Genomic DNA, 8,749 nt, shown 5'->3' on the forward strand with positions numbered 1-8,749 from the left:
GCCACTTGATTACCTGTAGGTTCTGTGTCAATTGACCAACAGCCACAGAAAAAAAGTTTTCGTACTGTCAGGAAGAATTAATCCTGATGGCCGTGAGGTGATAGGATGGCCGTCACTTAAGGGAGACGGGAAGGAATCTGACACCCAGATAATCTACTGGGGCATCTCTTGATACTCTCGTGTTCAGTTTTAACTCTAAATGGGAAAGTAGAGCAATCACTGCCTGATAAGGACTTATTAACCAGGGGGCTCAGACCTCTTAGGGATGAGGGTCTAGATCATCCAACACTTAAGAAGTACTGACTGAAAGAGAATTGTCTAGAGCGGGCTAAAGAGAAGGGAGATGACGAGAATCAGTCGCAGCCTCAGGACTGAAAGCAGCAGCTCTGGAGTTCATCCCACTAACCCTTATCTTGAAAATTTCCCCAGGAAATTTGAACCTAGAATGCTGGAGAAGATGTGGTTGGATGGAATGAACACGTGAGAAGTGGTTATGAGCAATGCGAGAAGTAGACTATACAAGACATTGCAATGCTCTGCCTGGACCACTTTCCTGGGCTGTCCAGGACCCAGACCCCAGACTCTCTGAGGCACCAGCTGATGGTTCACTCTGTCCCTCTTCCCTGGAGAACTGTTCTCCGTTGACAAACATGACCTTGTCCAGGAAATTATGCACACACCCCCTTCTGGGGGTAGCTCACAGCCAGTGACTACCTTACATGTGGTACAAAAGGCTGTCCCCTTTGCCTTAAAGCGGGACAACTCTACAGGGCGGTTTATGCTCCAGAGACTCCCCACATCTCCATAGAGCAGAGATTAGACTTTACCTGAGACCACACTGTCGCTCTCCTGCTCCACCTTTCCTTATCCTGCTTCACTCCCTCCCTCATAAGTTTGCCCCTGAATCCCTGTCTGAAGCTCTGTTTCTATAAAACTCATCCTGAGACACAGTAGTAGTATAAACAGTTTGGGGGGTGGGGTCTTATATAGATGAAATCAGGGAACAAGAAGTCCCAGGCTGGTACGGCAGCTCCCAAATCATCAGAGATTCAGGCTCCTTCTGTCTTCTCCCCCTTTCATCGTCAGCTCATGGCTACTGCCATCACACCCACATTGCAGGGAGAACAGAAAAAGAAGGGATACCAGCATAATAGTACACCTCACCGTGCTTAGTCCTGACTCAATGTTCTCATGGAGGGCCTATCCAGTGACTTTTGTCCACGCCAGTGGCCCCCCCGACCCCTGTCTGTAAGAGACACTGGGAAATGCTGACGTTTGGCTGGGCACGATGGCACACCCAGGATCAAAGTCTGTCAGAAAGGAAGAAGGAAGGGCAGAGATTCTAGCAGTCTCTGCTACAGGTCCCAACTATGACAGCTGGGCTTGAAAAGGGGATCCAAACCTTCTACAACAGGAATCTCTCATAGACCACCTCACCAGAGGCAAAACTGAGCAAGAAGTATGTGAAGAAGCATAGATACACCTATGCTTCTTATAAGTAAAGTAGTAACAATACACATATTACTCAGGGGCAGTCTGGGGCCTATTCACATGTTCACATATCCAAATCTTTAGAGAACCCTGGGGGATACAGAGTGGACTGACATTTATTTGATCCTGAATCTTTCCTTTAGAAGACACATTTTCTCCCTCTCTGGTTATATGCTCTAGTCTATGAGTAGAAGTTGCAGTACCAAGGCTTAACAAAAATGCCCAGAGCTCCATAGAGCTTATAGTTCATTTATGGTGCAACTTCTAAATGTTTAGATTCATCCGTGGTACAACCAATTATCATATCAGTGAAATCTCTGAAAGAATTATCAGAACCAGTTTACATCTTCCAAAATCACTCAATGGGGGAAATAATCACATTAAAGTTCTGCTGAACCATACAAAACAAAAATGTTAATTCCAAACTTTTTTTTCCCCCCGAAGGTATATTAAACCTTAAGGAAAATAATTGCCGAAGAGCCTTAGCATATAAAACCTTTTTCTAAATAACTTCCTTGCCATTTCTCTAATTTGGGAATCTTCCGTCTTCTCTAATTCCACCTTGATGGGTCCTAATAATGTGTTCATTCCAAACAGATCACTTAAAGAATAGTCACATTTGGTATAATTCCATTATAAAATCATTTAATTCAGCAAGCAAAATGACTTTTATAACTAAATCACAATATTTTTGTGAAATAGAAAAAATGGAATATAATTAATTTTTTTTAGGACTAAAGGTAAAGTTAACAATTAAGTGACTTGGTAGAGGCCAGATAAATCAGAAAACTAAAACTTCTTGGTTCCTATTTCCATGCTCTGGCCAACAAGATACATCGTCTTTTCCTTTCCTTTTTATCTTCACCTTACTCTAGGTGGCAGAATCTGCAATGGCCCTCCAGGGTCCATTTTTCCTTTCCTCCTTCTAGTAATAGAACATCCTGAATTTTCACCAGAGATGTGGCTGCCCAGATTGAGGTGATATTTCCCATCTCCCTGACAGCTAGATGTAGCCACTAAATAATTTTGGAAGTGATATGCAAAACCTCCAGTCATGTTCTTAGAGATAGAGCTGCTTTCCCTTCATGTTCGTCTCCCGCACTGCTGGCTGGGAAATGAGGATTGTAGAAATCCTGGAAGTCTGTGCTCAAGATCACAGAGCAATGCTACTAGCCTCAGACCACTCACCTCTGAACTTCTACGTGCTACAGAAGGAAACTTCCGTTTTATCTAAGCCACTGTATTGGATGATCCCTTTTTCCAGCTCCAGATTTCGGTCAATTAAGAGCCTCACTTTAAGGCTGATTTAAAATGAAATGATTTCAGAAGAGAGGAACGGGACAGCAAGGTAACTAGAAATCCTGTCCCAAGAGAGACTATTTGAAAGACATGGGAATACATAACTTGAGGAAGAAAAGAAAAGGAGGTATCAGTGGGATTTCTCTTTATATTCTTTAAGGATCATCATGTAAGAAAATTATCACACTTGTGATATCCCACATATTTATATATAAAGATCAATAAATAAAGTTACTTTGCAGAAGCCCAGTAGGAACACATTTCAGCCTCATTAAAGGATGAGCTTTCTCATAATCACAATAACCAAAAGACAAGCAGAAGTACCCTAGGTACTAATGAGTCCCCTGTCACTGGAAAGGACAAGGAAACCTTGACGTGGGAAAATACAGAATACAAGTTGAGGATTCTGACTGAACTAAGTCCTAATTCTCGCTCTGATAATTATCCGTTGTTGTTTCTTAATATTTATGAGCTAAGTCTTCATTTGAAAAATGGGGTTACTCTTAATATTTATCTCACAGGGTTGTAAATAACAAAATAGAAAATACATGTGACTGCCCAGTGAAGATGCCAGATAACCCTATTTGGTGGGCATATTAAAGTAGGGTTTAATCATTGGAAAGAGTGAAGAACGGTCATGATAAACAGTCCTGCAATTCTGTGATTCTGAAATGTTTACTTCCCTTTCAGCAACATATAAGCATGTTGCTTAATGAAAAAGCTTGGCTAACAAAGTAAGCAAATCATTTCTCCCTCTGTACCAGATGTTTCATGGATAATTAAATTGAGTGACCCTCACTCACTCCCACCTTCCATTCCACACCCACAGGAAGCTCAGAACACTGAAGCATCCTTGTTCAATGGGAGCACTGTAACTCCTGGACAACCCAGAAGTTCTGCCAGAAAAGTTTTCCTATTTAGACTATTATCTGGTCCAAAACTTTGAGAGAGTAAGGGGTATCTGTGAGGCAAGCGGTATCTGTGACACAGAGAAAATAACTAATACTTGCGAGTCAAGATAGGTGAGTTCTGGTCTAATGACTGACACTCTCTGACTTTCAGATCTCGAACGCATTGGCACCTCTTTAGAATTTGTATCCATGTCTAAAAGACAAGCGGGCTGGGAAAGATAAACTAAGGATCCTTCCAGGTTCAGAATCCTATTATTTTAATTCAAAGAAGTAAAACAACCCTCTCATTAGAAGCCTGGATCACTCCTACAAGTTTGAAAGCTACTGAAGCCCAGGGTATAGGATCTAGAATAATTATAACATTGTCATTAGACATAGATAGTAAAGTTTTGTGTGCAGACAGAAATAATGCCTTTTCACAAAAGCAATGCAGCCATGAGTAAGGGTATCAGGGCCTTTAAATCTCAGAAGAGTTATATTCTAGGGTGGGGACAAGGCTGTGTTCATACAGAGCCAAGAGATGCCAGATGATCTCTACTGGGCACTATGGAGAGTGGTTAAGACTATGGCATCTAGAGTGACTCAAACCTGAGTTTAAATCCAAGCCATGCTACACACATTTTTGGTTACTGTGAAGAAGTCATTTCCAGGCCTCACATTCTTTCCTTGAAAAAAAAAAAAACACCCATCCCACTGTTTCCATTTTTTTTATCATGGACAATTAAATGAGTAATAATTATAAAATTCTTAGCACTTTGCCTGGCAATTTACCTACTGGACTCATACCTATTTGAGGGTAGGTACTATGGTTATCTTATTCAACAGTATACTCAGAAGACAGTCTTTATATGGTACACAATCAGTGCTTAAGAAAATTTCATATAAATGATGCCACTTGCCCAAAGGTCTACTGAGCTGTCCAGCATGAAGAAAACTTCCTGACCCTCTTCTCCAATTACTCGATCTCTTTTTGACCTGTAGATCAACAAGAAAGACAGTGGCACTGTTCATTTCCTATCTCGTTTCTTCAACAACTCACTTTATGTAGTTTAACCATATTTATTGCATATGCATGGCCACTGGGCCCCAAACGAGCGCAAAGTGACATCGCTGTTCTTGGTCATATTCAAAGTTTCCTGTCTTATGATCACGGAATTTTAAGATTTTGATTTGTTTTGCGGGGATGGGGGAGTGGTTAAGTAGATTCTTCATCTCATTTGGATACTGGTAGAATTTAGCACAGATCGTATCAACCAGATATGTACTAAAAACCTACAAGAAATTTGGTAAGTCATTAGCATTAGGACATAGGCTCTCTAGATACTATCAGCTCTGTTCTTAGTACACTCAGTTTGTAGATATATTTTCTACCTGGCCAATCACTATGAGATTTTTATGCTGGTTTACAGAGCTGGAGTTTTACACAAGCCAATTTACACACATTTCTGCCTTGGGAATCAAGACAGTTATAACCATAATACCAAAAGATTACTTTTTAAATAATCAACATCATCATTATAACTATTTGGCCAACAAAAAGGGACACTTTCAAAGTAAGAGACTTTTATAGCCAGGATATTGTTAAATATGAATCCCAAAAAGATAATTTCATAGAAGAATGAACAATGTGTTCTACTAAAAAATAGCAATTTGTTGACAAATTCTGCACATAAATAATGGACATTATGCAAACTAATTTGGCTTTGCTGTTTCCAAAATCTTTTTGCAAAACTTTAGAATTTGTTTCATGTCATTGAAAATATTGACAAAGTCTATTTATTTTTTCCAAAATAGAATTGAAATTGTTTATATTATTTTTAATTCCTATAATATTGTACTTGTACTGATAGCTAACATTAAGGCCAATTCCTTTAGTGAAAATACAGAAATACTTTCTTATCATCTTGACCTATGTATGCTGTTCAATGTAACAGCCATTAGCCACTTGTAACCACTGGGCACTTGACATGTGGCTAGCAAAACCAAGGAACTGAATTTTGAATTTTATTTTTTTTTTGTTTGGTTGGTTGGGTTTTTTAGTAGTTGATTTACAATATTATATTAGCTTCAGGTGCACAGCATACTGATTTAGTATTTTTACACGTTCTACTCAATTAAAAGTTATTATGAGATAGTGACTATGATTCCCTGTGCTATACAATATATCCTCATCGTTTATCTATTTTACACATAGTAGTTTATATTTAATTTTCAAACTTTTTAATATAATTTTAAAGGTTACTTTCCATTTAGTTATTACAAAATATTGGCTATTCCCTGTGCTGTATAATACATCCCTATAGCCTATCTTATACACAATAGTTTGTACCTCTGACTCCCCCATCCCTGTGTTGCCCCTCCCCACCCCCACTGGTAACCACTAGTCTGTTCTCTACATCTGTGGGTCTGCTTCTATTTTGTTATATTCACTACTGTGTTGTTTTTTTGATTCTACTTCTAAGTGATATCATATAGTATTTGTCTTTCTGTCTGACTTATTTCACTTAGCACAATGCCCTCAAGTCCATCCATGTTGCTGTAAATGGCAAAATCTCATTCTTTTTTATGGCTGAGAGGTATTCCACATCTTTTTTATCCGTTCCTCTGTCGATGGACACTTAGACTGCTTCCAGATCTTGGCAACTGTAAATAATGCTGCTATGAACATTGAGGTGCATGTATCTTTTCGAATTGGTGTTTTTGTTTTTTTCAGATATATGCCCAGGAGTGGGATTGCTGGGTCATATGGTAGTTCTATTTTTAGTTTTTTGAGGAACCTCCATACCATTTTCCACAGGGGCTACGCCAATGTACATTCCCACCAACAGTGCACCATTTCATTTTATTGCTGTCAATTTATAAACTAAAGCAATGTAAAATATTTTCAATTTAACCTAACTTTATGATTTCAGTAATACTACATTCCTCTTTAACTCTTATAAATTTAGCATCTGTATGGAGCTGTACTGAAAGAATAAACGCACCAGACTTCAAAGACTTAGTAAACAAAAATATCTTACTATTAATTTTATGTTGATTATTTGCTGAAATGGTAATGTTTAGATATGTTGGGTGAAATAAAATACAATATTAAAATTATATTACCCTATTTCTTTTTACATTTTATGTGACTACTAGAAAAATTTTAATTATGAAGGTAGTTAATATTATATTTCTACAGAACAGTACTAGTCTTGCAAGTTGAAAATATCTACCTTCTCAAATGCTACTTCCTGTAATGGTAGTGATGCTTATATGTTACTAACTGTCACATCTAACATTTGTAAACACTGGACAAAATAGGTCTGGAAGGCAACAAAAAGCAGGGAAAGAAAAAAAAAAAAAAAAAAGGACGGAAGTTGGCCCTTGACAGAAGGAAACTTCTCTGGATAAGATTCACATTTATTAAACTTCGTACCTGTGGGCATTTTCTAATGTGCAGGGAATTGGATGGAGAAAATATAAGCAGAATTATCATAGTCATAATGAATTAAGAAGTCAGATGATGGAGTTTAGGGCTGCCAGAGCAGCTAGAAAGTGAAGGGGAAAACCTAGGAAAGGAGGAAATACTTAAATCTGCATAAAAATACCAATCAAATCCTTGACTTACTTGTGAACAACTGCCTGGGAAATACCAAGGTCCACAGTATGAAACATTAGCTGTAACAATGTTTCACTCAGAATATGCAGCATAAAATAATAAATTAGTACACTCACAAAGAAACAAGAAAATTTAATCCTGAGTCAAGAGAAAAAGCAGTCAATTGTTACTGAGCCTGAAATATTCAAGATGTTGGAATTAGCAGGCAAGGACTTGAAAAATATCTATTAAATCTATGTTTCAGACTATAAAGGATAATATACCATAATGAATGAAAGTAAAACTAGGCAGAAAAATGAAAACTGAATGAAAGAATAAAATAAAAATTTTAAAACTGAAAAGTAAAATATCTGAAATGAAAATTTCCTTGAAAAGTCTCTAGAAACAGACTGGAGATAGCAGAAAGGAGGGATATGTGAAATTGAAGATAGATTATCTTCTAAATATTATCTTCTGAAGATAGAATATCCATATGTTATCCAACGTGAAGAACGGAGAAAATAAAGATTGAAACTAAATGAATAGAACTTCTGAGACTCATGTGAAAATATCAAGTGATATAAAATAATATGTAATGGCATCCATACCGATAACACAACTAAAACATCTGTGAGCATTCCTAAAACCTGCTGGCTTTTTTGAAAGTCACATGGCAAACACCACCTCCACAAAATGACACAGTACAAGAAGGAGGGCAAGGATTCCGTACATGCCCAGGGCAAATGACATTATGACAGGAAGCAGAGTGGCTGTGGTGGGCTAAGATTTTCTAGAAAAAGTCTAGAACTCCAAAGGAGATCGCGCTGAGACTTGAATGCACTGAGACTGCAGCTCCAAGATAATGTGGACTATTAAGAGATGTCAGCATTGTGAGCTGGGAGGAGATGAGAGAAAGGGACAAGCGATCTACTTCTAGCTTCATCTTTTGTTTCAGTATGCAGACAATAATATAAATATATATTTTAATATTATAAAGCAATATAATATATATGGTAGAGAGAGTAGAGATAAAACAAGACAGAAAAAAAGAAAGAGGGGGAGTGCAAGTAGTCGAATATTCCTTAAACTTGGTGGGGGGGAAACAAATGTGCAGATCCAAGAAGCTCATCAAATCCCAGTTATGATAATTACAAAGAAAAACAAACTTAGGCATCATATGGCCCAATTTCTGAAAACCAAAAATAAGCAGCGCATCATGAAACCAGACAGAGGAAAAACACTACATATAGGGAACATTATAGTCTCCTGTCAATAAAAATGACAACTGATACTGAAAACAAAAGAGGCTAGAAGACTACAGAATGATGATTAAATTGTTAAAAAACTCTTTTACCCAGACTCCTATGTCCAGTGAAAATAACCTTAAAATGAGGGCAAAACAAAGATATTTTCAGGTAAATAGGAAGTGCAAGAATTTATTGACAGCAGACCAGCACTTTAAGAAATG

At 37.7% G+C, this 8,749-nt stretch overlaps 1 pseudogene; it reads left to right on the forward strand.

The window, feature by feature from the left end:
- Positions 1–343: 343 nt before the first annotated feature.
- Positions 344–8,218, forward strand: LOC112397629 (60S ribosomal protein L36a-like; annotated as a pseudogene).
- Positions 8,219–8,749: the final 531 nt, after the last annotated feature.

This window comes from Neophocaena asiaeorientalis, unplaced genomic scaffold (genome assembly GCF_003031525.2).
Source record: "Neophocaena asiaeorientalis asiaeorientalis breed wild unplaced genomic scaffold, Neophocaena_asiaeorientalis_V1.1 scaffold405, whole genome shotgun sequence".
Classification (NCBI taxonomy): domain Eukaryota; kingdom Metazoa; phylum Chordata; class Mammalia; order Artiodactyla; family Phocoenidae; genus Neophocaena; species Neophocaena asiaeorientalis.